Raw genomic sequence first — 12,872 nt, forward strand, 5'->3', positions numbered from 1 at the left:
TTGTTAACCATGTCTCTTTGGTTTTTAGAGCATACCTTCTGTACGTTTGTCCCAATTCCTTAGTTAAGAAGTGGGTGGCATTTGGGGGCCCCAAGAAAAGGTGGTTTGCCACAGCTGGGCTGTTTTCTTAGTGACCCAAGAAGATCCGTCCCAACTCTTCTACTGAGTCCGCAGATGGGATTGCAACAGTGTGTGTGTGTTTGGAGTTGGGGGGGTGGTGCTTGCCCTGGCTCTGTCCCCCCAAAGACCAGCTGTTCTCTGGTCGTGTTGACCTGCACAGCTTAGAAGCCTCTGTGATTCAAGTTCATGAAATGAGTAATGGTGTAGAAAGCCAAGAGCGTGGGTCTCCACGTTGATTTCAAACGTTGGCTCTGTAGGCAGAGATGGTAATCTGGGAGTCTGCAGCGTTGCTAGCCGCTCCTCTCGGAATAGGCGGCAGGCGGCTGCGGAGTTACCTTGACACAGGAGACGCGGTGTTTGGAAGGAGGCGTCCTTGCAGCTGTTTTCTCTTCAGCCGCGCTCGAGGGTCTGAGTTGGCCTGCTCTGTTTTTGTTGGCAAATGCACACACCCTCCTGCCTGCGCTCCCAGGATCTGATATTAGTCAGCGTGGAAAAACGACTTAGGCTGTGTTGTGTTCAGAGGGACAAACCACAGACAGTCGTCAGGGACAGAGGGACTTGCTAGACCTTTCCTCCAAGAAAAAGCAACACACTTTCTGATATAAGTTAGCTTTTCTTCCGACTTTATTTTCCGAAGTGCTTCGGGTGAAGCGGTTACATTCTTGCCTGTGCTTGTCTTCCCCCCCCACCCCCAGGCTTGCTTTTAAATGTCTCCACATTGCTGTGTTTCTTTCTTCTGAACTTTTAGGGAAGTGGACGTTTTCAAGTACACAGGAAGTAGCCTTCACGTCATTTCTAATTATAAAAGACACGTTTTAAATCTCTGTGTGCCCGCTTCTCCCCACCCCACCCCCACACGGTTGATGGAGGGCTTGGTGGACCTGGGGGCAGGGTCTCTGCTGCCATGGACATTTGCAGCAGGGAAGGCTGTCGGGGGCACCGCATGCAGCTTTCAGCAGAATGCAGCTGCCAGTGCTTGGGCATGTCCCCATCCTTGATGAACTTAGCCTGGTTCTTAGGGGCAAAATATGTAACTTTGGGGTGCCTGCTGCACCCCTGGTCTCTGAGAAGCTGGCATTCCTGCTGGACTTGGAGAGGACTGACCTGCCTTTGACAGAGAACGTCAGAAGCCCCGTGCCTCAGCAGTGCCGTGCTGTTGTGTATTATGCTGGGCGGGACCAACACCGGCGAAGCCAGGACCTCGAGCTCATCTAGAACTTTGACCCAGTGCGAACGCCAACTCAGTTTAAAACATGTCCTGGGGCCACGGGGGTTGAGAGACAGTTTTCAGGCTGTTTTCCTCTCACTGTGATGCCATTGCCCAAATGTTTGGTCATCCTGTCTCTTAGAGCCACCTCTTAGACTTTTGCTGCATCTGGGAAATGACCTTGCTACCTAAAGGGCCCTGGTGGGGCCGGAAGCCCCCTGCCCTGCCTGGGCAGCGCCCTGTCCCCACCGAGGGGCTCCCGAGAGTGCAGGCAGTCGGCTCCCAGGGTGTCCCTGCCGCTGTCCAGGTCCTCGAGGGCCCGATGGCAGCGGGGCTGCCCCAGGTACTGGGCTTGCTCTCCAGAGGCTGGTACCCAGCGGCCCTCTGCATCTTCTCCGGGCAACAGGGCCTGCCTTTCCACGTCCAAAGTGGGGTTTTTATTATGTGCAGACTGCGAACTGAAGTATCGTCTCACTCGTCATTCTTTCCCAGGAGAGCTTGTGAAATCTTAAGAGATCTCTCCCTTCCTTAGGTTTCAGGAATTGTCTCCTGTTTTTCTCTGAATTTAAAGTTTCACTTTTTACATGTAGCTCGTCAGCATTATCGTTTTGAAGGATTCTGTCTGCTGGGACCTTCTCCATTCTGTGAGACCTTTGACTTCTTTTTTCAGCAGGGCTTTTAAAGTGCTTCTAACTTCAGTCATTGTTAGGATTTTTCATTGTGTTCACCAGGCAAGGCAAGACTAATCTCGCACACGAATGGGGAACTTTTATTTAAAACTTCCTAAAATCTACTTCCTCCATTAAGACGCACATTATGAGAAATTATCGAGGCGGAGTTTTATGTTGAAGGCAATTATGTGAAGCTTTGGGTCGTGGAAGGTGCTCATTTAGCTCTTTCATAAATCTGGCCAGAAGGTGTAATGTTTTTTTGGTTTTTTTTTGCAAGCTGCAATAATGCCTTGGGATTACACTTAGATAATTAAGATGGTTCGTGACCAGCCACTGCCATCGTCAAAATCCACATTCATTTCCGAGCTGGTCCTGATGATATTTTGTGGTTATTCATGAACACACGGTTTTTAAAAACTTTCTTTGGAAATAGTTGTAATTTCACAGAAATGTTACAGAAAGAAAAAAAGAGCAGTGCTGAGAGTCCTCACACACCATCCGCCCAGATTACCCTGCTGACACTTCCTGCCATTTGCACTGTGGTTCCTGCAAGTCTCTGCCCCCCTCCCCTCCCCTCCTCCCAGCCCCGGTGAGGGAGACAAAGACCACCCTCCTCCCACCCTTTAGTTGGAACTTACACTGTGGCCCTTTACTTTAATGTCAATGTATTTTGACTAAGAGCAGGGAAATCTTATGCAATCTTTATGTAACCTCCGCATAAGTAAATTGAACATGGAACATGGATACTTCAGCCTGCTGTGTACACAGTGATTTATCCGTGGACTCAGCAGGCCCCATGGAGCAGTTTCTTCTTCTCCCAGGCCGCGTCCAGCGCAGGCGCTGGGACTGCATTGGGTTGTCCCATCTTTTGAGCCACCTCCCATTTGTTCAGCCTTTTCCTCTGTCTTTGACAACCACGACATTTTCTCTAAGTGGCTTTGGAGACTTCATTTTCATAGCGAAAAACCGGCGGATGCCATAGAGTAAACCGTAAGGCAGTTTCTAGGGATGCTTCTCAAGGCTTATTGAAAGCTCCTCCTGTGAAGAGAGAATGGCCTGTGAGGCTGTCCCCCTGGCAGACAGGCCCCCTCACTGCCCAGGGTCACCACTGTCACTGAGGGTCGAGGGATCGATTTTCAGAAACATTACTGAAAAATCTGAGACAATCGTTTCTTTAGGCAAATATGTGAAACACAATATGACTCTTAATACAAAGGAACAAGAAGTGAATGGGCTTAAGTAACCTCTTCGTTTTATTTTTAGCTTTTTATTGAAGCGGTTTATGTCTATGGGAAAGTATGCGGGTCGTAAATATGTCCGGGCCCAGCAATTTCACAAGAACACAGCCGGGCAGTCAGCATCCAGACCTGTGTGGTCTTCACTCCACATTTCACTCGAAGGGAAGGGGTTTGGGGCGGAAGGTAGTCGTGGCTGCTGAGATAGACTCGGCCGCTCTAAGAAACACAGTCTTTTTTAATAGTCGATGCTGTCACAGGGCACAAAATTCAAAAGGCAAAGGGTCTGTGGGGATATAGGTCTTCCCACCGGTATCTCCAGCCACTGGGTCCCTCTGGTGAGTCAGCTGCCACAGGGCACCCTTAATTGATAGGACTGCATGTGGGTGTGCACATGCGTGTGAGCGATCAGTTGTGTGTGTCTTCCCCCCTCTGACGGAGTGGTAGCACGTACGCTTGGCTGGAACGTATGTTCTGCTGTCGCCCAGCAGGTGTCCCATCGATGTCTCCGTGTCTAGCTGTGTTTGTGTGTGCCCTTCTCACGGTGGCACTATGTGGGGGGTCTCACACCAAGCTGCTCTTCCTCCAAGAGAGACCAGCCATGAGAGAATTGGTCAAGATGGGTGGTCACAAGGGCACGTTCCCAGGAGCCCCCCACCCCCTGAACCAGGCTCTCGGCAGGGGGAGCCCAGTGCCCTGCAGTGTTTATGGGCTTCTCTGGTGAGGTCTTGTGCGTGTTCAGGGAGCCGTCGACGCCGTTCATACTCTTTCAGCATTTCCTGTGGTCCAGTGATGTTTTTGACGGAGACCGAGCTTATGTTTTGGTTACAGCTGGCATCCGCGGTAACCCCTGCACTTGCAGGGCCTTGTCCTGGGGAGCGGAGAGGGCGAGAGAAGAGTTCTGACTTCCGTTTTCTCCAGTACGTCGCTTAGTGCCCAGTGGGCAGTGGACTTGGCACCAGCCCCCTCTTATCACCAGTGTTGGACAGGCTGACGCTTTATACATTTGTTTCCGTTCTTCCCGCCTCGAAGCCGTGCTAATTGCAGTCAGTGAGGAGCCAGATAGACCACAAGTGCCGGGTGACAGTGAATCCTCAGTAAACGACAGCGGAAGTTCTGTTGGATGTGACAACAGAAACAAGTCCTGGCCGGAGATTAAACTGACAAACACTTTAGAGCTAAAACTAAGTGATATCTTCAGCGTATTTTTGTCTCTGCAGTGGATTGTACAGATGTCTTGTGTATGTGGTTTAGTTAGAAATCTTTCTCGAGCCTCAGCTGGGTTTTTTTTTGGGGGGGGGAGGTAGTTGCTTCTGTTAGTTGCCATGAACGATCACTAGAGATCAGCTTACCAGCAGATTTCAATTTGGAAGAAGAAACAGATATTAATGTTTCAAAACAAAATATTAATGACTATTAACACTATTAATTGATAAGCTTCCCTCCTGGAGGCAGAGCTTAATTCCCCTCCCCTTGCCTATGAGCTGGACTTAGTGACTCGTGTTTAATGAATGGAGTAGGGAGTGGAAGAAACATAAACTTTACAGTGTGAAGAGCTGGCAGCACCTCCTCCACAACAGCGATACTAAGTCACGTATGTCATGCGCTGTGGAGTGTGAAGGGGTTGGAAGGGCTCCTCACTGTTGCCTGGACCTCCCTCCTGTCTGGTCACAGAAAACATCAAAGCCAAGGTGAGGGACAGTTTGCAAATTACCCCACCCAGCCTTCTAACATGCCAAGGGCATGGAAAGTAAGGGAAGACTGAGGACCTGTCACAGATTGGAGACCAAGGAGACAGGACAGCTAAATGCATGCAGAGTGCTGGGTCGGAAGACAAAAGGGACATTAGTGGGAAACCTGATGCAGTCTCAATTAAGCTTCCAGTTTGGTTAACTGTGTTGTGTGAATGTTAATTTCTCAGTTTGGTAGTTACATAAAATGTTTAACAGAGGGAGCCGGGCGATGAGACAGGACCTCTCTCTACCGTCTTCATAACTCTGCTGTGAATCTGAAATTATTCATAATAAAAAGGAGTTGTCCTAATTGGACACAGAAGTGAAGCTGCTGCGTCTGCCCCTGTCTCGTGGTGACTGCCCCATGCCCTGGGAACCGGGCTGCAGCCCCAGAAGACTAGCCCTTCTATGAGCCTAAGTGGATATTGTGCAGGATGTGAGTTTTAGCTTATTGACTTCTAGGAAATCTAAGACAGAAAGGTCTTTGTTTGAGAGGGCTGCAGGCTTCTAGCCCTCATAAAGAGCTTATCATCTGAGCAAGCTTATAATGCACCGTGTTATTACTGTAAGAATTTGTAATGGTTCCATTACAGCAAAACTTTTCCCTGGCTACAAAGAATCTTTCAGCCTTCTCTCAGCAACCCAGCGCCAGCGCTCTCGATCACGTCATCATGGTTAACCCCGTAGGGCGTTGTTTCTGGTTTCTCTCAGGGCACACTCACAGGGATAAGAAAGCAGTGCCCAGGAGGGCGCCCTGGCCAGTGCGGTTCAGTCGGTTGAAGCATCGTCCTGTAACTGAAAGGTTGCAGGTTCGATTCCTGGCCAGGGCACATGCCTGGGTTGCCAGTTCTATCCCTGGTATGATGCCCACTCGGAGAGTGTATGGGAGGCAGCTGATCGATGTTTCTCTCTCACATCGATGTTTCTCTCCCTCCTTCTCTAAAAAGCAATGAAAAAATGTCCCTGGTGAGGATTAAAAAGAAGAAAGAGGAAGAAAAATACCGGAGGTCCTACTTTTTCTTTCACAGAAGCTAACATGCATTCTCCTTCTACAGCCACACTCATCTTAAAAACAAGACTTTTTTTTACAATGATGTGGTTTACTTCAGGTAGAAAGATAATTATTTCTTTTGTACCACTCAGTATATGCCTGCCTGTTTGCTTTTGAGGCTTTATAAATTGATTCTGTGATAGTTCAGAATTCTTATGATTTTTTTATTACAATAACATGGGTATGCAAATTGAAATATCCCACATGATACAAACACACTTACATGTTCAGAAAGCTTAGTTCATTTAAAAACGCTCTCTGTGTGCCTGCCTGCTACGTGAAGGCCTGTTGGAGACACAGCAGAGCCTGCTCTGGGACACGTTTGCTGCTCAGTGGGGTCAGGAGAGCAGAGAAGGAGGAGACCAGTCCGTGCTGGCAGGCGGTGCGAAGCCTCTCGTGCCTCTGACCTCGGGGGCGGTAAAGCCTCTGTGTGCTGCGGTGCGTACCTGGCACTTAGGAAGCGCTCCGCAGTGGCCACTCCCACCCGCAGTTTGCCCAAAGCAGCGACTCTCAAAGCGGGTCCTGGTCCCTGCCCCGCCCAAGCCAGCGCTGCTGCCCGAGGCCCCGCCCACTTCCGGTGTCAGAACTCAGCTGGTGTCAGGCTCTGGCGCCAACCCAGGGCGCCTGCTGGCGTTTTATGATGCGGATTGCTAAACCTGCAAGGTTCCTCCACCTCTCTTCCTGGCTTGAGGGTGCGTTTTCTCTTTAGTGCGGAATATTGTTCCATTGTCTGGATGGGCCACCACCGTTTATTCATCCACTGAAGGACCGCTTACTTGTTTTTAGTTTGGGGTGGTCACGCCCTAAGACATTTGCATGCATGATTTTGTGTGGACAGAAGTTGTTAAGTCAGTCGGGAAAATCTCTAGGAATGAGCATGTGAGGCCGTGTGGGAAGACTGTTCAGCTTTGTGGGAAACAGCCAAACGGTGTCCCCGGTGGCCGAGTCCACCCGCCGCGGTGCCAGCGTGCCCCAGGCTGTCATCCTCTCCAGCAGCTGGTGCCGTCAGCGCTCTGGGTTTGCGCCATTCCGATCGTGTGTGTCTCTCACTGCCGTTTTAGGAAGAGCTGTGCGTGCCTCAAGTACAGTTGGGTCCAGGCCGATGTGCCTCCAAACGGCTCCTGTTCCAGCTATTTACCATTTCAACAGGTGGCTCCTTCCGCTTTTGCGTTTTAGTAATATTGAGCTTGGACAGGTTTCTGCTTGACTATAATGAGACTATGGAAACTTGTTGCATTGATCTCCTCTGTGGTTGGGTTTGATTTTAACTTCCCCCTGTTCTTTTTATGCTTGCTCATGAGCCGCAGGCGTCTAGAATATTAACACAGAGCACTTAACAGTAACAGCAAACGGTCCCAGGACAAGTCTGAACAGCGTGCAGAAGGTAGTCAGGTTCCACGTGTCCTGCATCCTGCCTGGGTGAATATTAACGAGCCAGGAACATTTTGAAGAGGCACACGTGAAGTGTTCTTTACGTGTTCATTCAGCAGGTCCTTGTGAAATACCTCCAGTCAGATAGGGGTGCTCCGTGGCAGGGTGGTGAGGTGAGGAACCTGCACTCGCCCCCGCCCTTGGGGGTGTTTTCTGATGGGACAGGCAGTGATGTGTGAATGGCAGCGATGTACTCGACGCCCAGCAAAGCTGACAGTCTCCACGAGCCTGCTCTGTGGCTGCAGTGGCAGCTGGGCACTGGCTCTGACGTCCCTGTGAGGTCCCCATTCATCAGTCCCCCGGGTTGGCACCGCCCCCCAAAGACATGGGATGAGGGCTGTGCACACGGGAGCAGGCAGCCTGCCCAGACTGGTGGGGCAGGTGGCCTCCCAGAGGATGTCAGGAGGTTCAGGTCCGGAGGGGACTAGCCGAGGCGTGGAACCGGTGGCCAGGTTGGAAGGATGTCAGACGACAGAGCCTGGGAATGTGCTATCCTCAGCTCCCTCTGGCCCCCAGCAAGCCCGTGTTTGTGTGTCGCTCCCCACCCCCTCACCCTCATGGGGAATGAGGCGCCCCTGGCAGAACGGAAGGCACCTCTTGCCAGGGCCGGGCTTCCTTTGGTGGCATTTCTGCTGCCTCGTAGAAACAGCACAGATTGCTATTGGCATGAAAAGCATTGCTCTCCCATTAGCCAGACAGAGGACTGAAGGTAAGCAAGACAAGCGCCCCGCTCTGAAGAAGCCCGGCATCCCGCAGCCAAGAGGTCGTGTGTAATCACTTACGTACCCCAGGGAAGACTCGCAGCCCGGACCAGGGTGTTCTGGGAATCCGAAAACAGATGGCTTAGCGGTGGACACATCAGGAGGAGGGGGGACAGCAGCCCACAGTGGTGCCCCAGTAAAGAGGATGGTCCCACCCCACAAGGGTGGGGCACCTGTCAAAAGGAAGAGCAAGGGAGAAGTCACAGGGATATGGGACCATCTGACCTGCTGTGAAAACTACACGTGGCTTAGTATGACCGGAGCAGGGGGAAGTTACACTGGAAAGATGGTGAGCCAAGCTGGCTGGATTTGATTTGGGGGGACGAGGGCTTCCTTTCTGCAGCCTGCTCTATTCAGGTTGCCTTGATGTTTTAGTCATAAAAAAAAAAAAAATCTACCCTGGCTTATGTGGCTCAGTGGATCAAGCCAAACCAAAGGGTTGCCGGTTTGATTCCAAGGCACAGCACATACCTGGGTTGTGGGCATAAAATCTTTTTTGAAAACCTTTTTCCTTATTAGTTATGAAGTGAACTAATAGACCTTTCATGGAAAAGTTGAGCTTTCTATGACGTAAGGTGATGACAAGGGAGAGAGTAAAGATGTCCAGTTTCTTGGTTCCAGGGCAGATGTGCGTGCCCATCTTAGACCGCCTGACTCTTCCACGGGAACCCGTGCAAGTCAGAGTCACTCCGTGTGCCGTCGAGTAAGAACTCCAAGTGTCCCTGATGGTCTTGCTGGTCACCAAACATCGTGGAAGAAGTCGGTGCAGACTCCCGTATCTTTCAGTGTGGTTGCAAAGCTGCATTGTGGAGTCTTATCGAAGGTGTTTGCTGAGCAGCTTCTGCTAAGAGTTGGGGGGGTGCACCTAAAATCTAACTCTTAGCTGCCCCCTCCCCTCGGACAAGGGAATCACCAGGTCATTTTTTCCTCTGAGCTTGAAACTTGAAAAAGCTGTGAAAAGCAAGCAGATTCATGATTTGTTCAGACGACTATAGGAATTTGGCCTTAAACAGAGCACTCTGAATCGGGCAGTGGGCCCCTGGCAGTGGGGACCTAGCCATATTCGATTCTAAGCAGCCACCCATCACAGGAACCCCCGCTATGTCACGGACCACTAAGAAAGAGAACACTGCCCCCGCTGGCTGGGGCCGATGCATTTTTATCAGTGATCAGTCACATGCTGACTTCAGACTTAATCAGGTGTGAGAAACCTGGGGTGCATGCAAAATGCAGTTCCCTACTTACTGGCCCACTGGGGTATCAGCTGTGGAATTAGAGTTGACCGTGACATCCAAGTTTTGTTCCCGACACGCTCAGTGCGTTGCCTAGTTGAGTGAATACATGATGGATGGGATGGGTGGAGGGATGGGTGGCTGGGCAGACAGACGGACAGATGAAGAATGAGCCATCCTGGAAATTTAACCTAGACCATATAGAAAGGTTGATTTTTACTGCTTTTTCTTCTCCTTGGTTGACTTTATGCAAACATAGCTCTTTATGGTTGCATAGCAACTGAATTTATGTTTGTGGTTTTTATTGAGCATTTTTGTTTTTTGGTACTTTCCCCCTCATGGAACATGGAATATTTCTGATGGTTTGTAGGCTGTGAAGCATGACCAAGGTTTTTACTTTGTCCTCCTTCCCCAAAAACAGAAAAGGCTGCATTACATACAGGTTTTTATCTCTCATTTTTCATATATAAATCTGTATAAGTTGAAGTTTTATTAAAATAATTTTCAAAGTTTAGGGTGTCATGACTCATTAGTCATCTTCCGTTGGAAATAGGTCCTCCATCTTTCCTTGATTTTTATTATTTTTTTTATTTTACAGGTTTCATTTATTTATTTATTTTTAGAGAGACGGGAAGGGAGGGAGGACGAGAGGGAGAGAAACATCAATGTGCGGTTGCCTCTCGTGCGCCCCCTACTGAGGACCTGGCCTGCAACCCAGGCATGTGCCCTGACTGAGAATTGAACCAGCAACCCTTTAGTTCGCAGGCTGGTGCTCAGTCCACTGAGTCACACCAGCCAGGGCTCCTTGGTTTTTAGGCCTTGACACTGTGGGCAGTTACCGGCTGGTGGGATGCCCATCCGTTAGGATTTGTTTTTTGTTTCCTTGTGATTACATCTAGGTTGCACGTTTGGGGCAGGAACCTTGCAGAAGTGATTCTGCATCCTTGTATCCTAACAGCCCACAATCTCGATTTGTTCTGTTGTTGGTAAGTGTTAACCTCAATCACGTCATGGAGGTGGTGTCTGTATTCCTCCCAGAATCTAATGTAGTAAATGATTGATAAATTCACACACGGAGGGACTATGATAAAGGTAGCTTGGGATTGAAGTAAAATTTCCCCGAACAGTGACGTGGAATAGTATGTGAAGTGCTGGCCTGCGTGGCGGCGGAGCTCGGATCACAAGTTGGCCTCTGAAAGCCGGAGTGAGTAATTGTTAAACACAGTTGTTAGTTGGCAGTGCCGAGAAGCACTTGGTGATACTAATTCCTCCCATTCTGCAGTTTTATGTGGGTGTAACTCTTTCCTCTTCTTTCAGCCAAAGATTTTTTTTGTTCCCAAAAATGAAGTGTAGAAGAAAAGCCTTTTATTCCCATTTTAGGCAGCGAGTGGTTTCCTTCTCTTTTTGACTGTAAACGCCACAGTAAATATTAAAATGTTTGTCAGGAGTGGACTGATTCTGAGAAACAGACAAGATTTGTTGAGGTTTAGTGTGTGGCACCCCCCCCTCCCCACTTTAGGTTTGTTTCTTTGCTTTTGGTTTTGCTTTCTCTTGTCTGCAATTGTTTCTCTTCAGGAACTTTTTTTATTTTGTACCCGCGTAGCTGCAGCAGGGAACCCAGGTGTGTGTCAGTGTGCGGGAGCGGTACTGAGTCGCGTACGTTTCCAGAATTGTTCATTTCATCCCGCCACGGGGTCGAGAGAGAGAGAGTTTTCCACGGAGACAAACGCATGCATTATAGAATGTAATGCAGTTCTGTGTGGCTTTTTAAGGTGACAGATGCGGAAAGAACAGGAATGTTTATCGGAGGGCTGCTTTAGGCCATGCTTCTCAATAGTCACCCCGCTCAGTTGGGGGTACTGCTGTGTGGAAAACAGGAGAAGACCCCGTGTTTTCTCACGGGTTATAAGGTGTGTTTTGTCCCTGCCTGCCCGGTGCCAGTGTGCTGGCGTGGTCCAGCCGCGCGCTCTCTCCCACCTTCCTGGCTTTAACAGTTTTCTCACTTCCCGCGAGCTCCATATTCTTCCGCTGATGTCTCGCTCCGTGAGCGTTCATTTTCGGTAGCGTCCCTCAAGTGAAGTCAGCCCCCATGAAGTGTCTCTCTGTTCCAAACCTTTTTCCCAGGAAGCCAGTGTCCGTCGCTGCTGCCGTCCGGGAATGGGTAAACTAGTGGTGGCCGTAAATTCACACCGAGAGAGGCTCGCAGCTCCTCTCGGGGATGTGGCGAGTTCCTCCACGCACTCCCGCCCCGACCCTTTAAGAACAGACACGCGGGAATCGGTTCTTTTGGTCTGAGGCCTGTTAGGTTTTCGCCAGGGCCTGGCTGCACCGGCGTGGCCTCACTAGCTTCCCTACATCTTGCCTCTGTTGAGAGACCACCCTGGCCGGGAGAGAAAGGATGGCTGGCCTGGGGTTGGTTTTGAAATCAAACTTCTCATTTATCAGGCAGACACTGTGTAACCTACCTCCAAAATCAAGTGCCCTTAAATACTGTTATTTAACAAGGTTGGAGTGCATGACACCAGCTCTAGGTACTTCAAATGGAAAATAGCACCGTACCAGGGGCTTGGAAACGCGAGCAAATTATTAAACCATCTTCAAAATTCAAGTTTGTCACTTTGAGCAAAGTAAACGTGTAGGGTTGCATGTCAGCGTGTCAGAATGGCTAACACTAACGGTCATCCTTAGCAACGCCAGCTTTGTAACAGTTTGGTTATCACGTTCCCTTCAGGTCTGCCTATGTCTCTTTCAGCAAATAGCTCTAAAATGGGCGGAGCCGCTCTGTCCGTCAGGAGGGGAAACGTAAGGACCACACTTTTTCTTTAAGGGCAGACACGCTGCTGGTCTGGGAGTCGGTGCTGGCCTCTCTCCCCTCGGCGTCATCGGTGTGTGCGGCGGTTCGGTGACTAGGAGGCCCTGTGAATTGTCGGCCGTGCAAGCTGAGGTCATACCCACAGCACAGCAGGCAGAGAGGATGAATTCAAGACAGAAATAGTAACAGGTTTTTGTCCAGGAAACCTCAAAGAAGATAATGAGGGATTGCTGTGTGGGTTCCTTTAATAAAAAAAAAGGAAAGGGGAGTAGGAATCCAAAAGATGAAATATTGAAACCTTAGCTTTAATTGAACAGATTTCAGATTAAAGGCTCCTTGCTTTCTACTTAGGAAAACCTCCCTGAACAGCCGAAGGGGCCTTTAAGAAATTTCTTACCATAATTTCATGATTCATGCATTGGTGATGGCGCATTGCAAAACAACCGTCACTGCATGGTCATTTTAACCGCTTTTTGGGTAATTTTTTATTTTAAAGTAATTTTAGACCTAGAACTATTTCGAGAATAGTGCCACGAACTCCCAAATGCCCTTCACCCAGGCTTCCTGGTTGTTAACATTTACCACGCCGGCGTCATCACTTTTGTCCCTGTATTATTTT

At 49.5% G+C, this 12,872-nt stretch overlaps 1 protein-coding gene across 1 annotated transcript in view; it reads left to right on the forward strand.

Annotated features, from left to right (window-relative positions):
- The window catches only part of CHSY1 (chondroitin sulfate synthase 1), a 46,359-nt gene that overhangs the window by 14,950 nt on the left and 18,537 nt on the right, over positions 1-12,872 (forward strand). The gene's annotated exons all lie outside the window — the stretch shown is intronic.

The sequence above is a fragment of the Artibeus jamaicensis genome, unplaced genomic scaffold (genome assembly GCF_021234435.1).
Source record: "Artibeus jamaicensis isolate MK-2021 breed Jamaican fruit bat unplaced genomic scaffold, CSHL_Jam_final scaffold_612, whole genome shotgun sequence".
In the NCBI taxonomy this organism is placed as follows: Eukaryota; Metazoa; Chordata; class Mammalia; order Chiroptera; family Phyllostomidae; genus Artibeus; species Artibeus jamaicensis.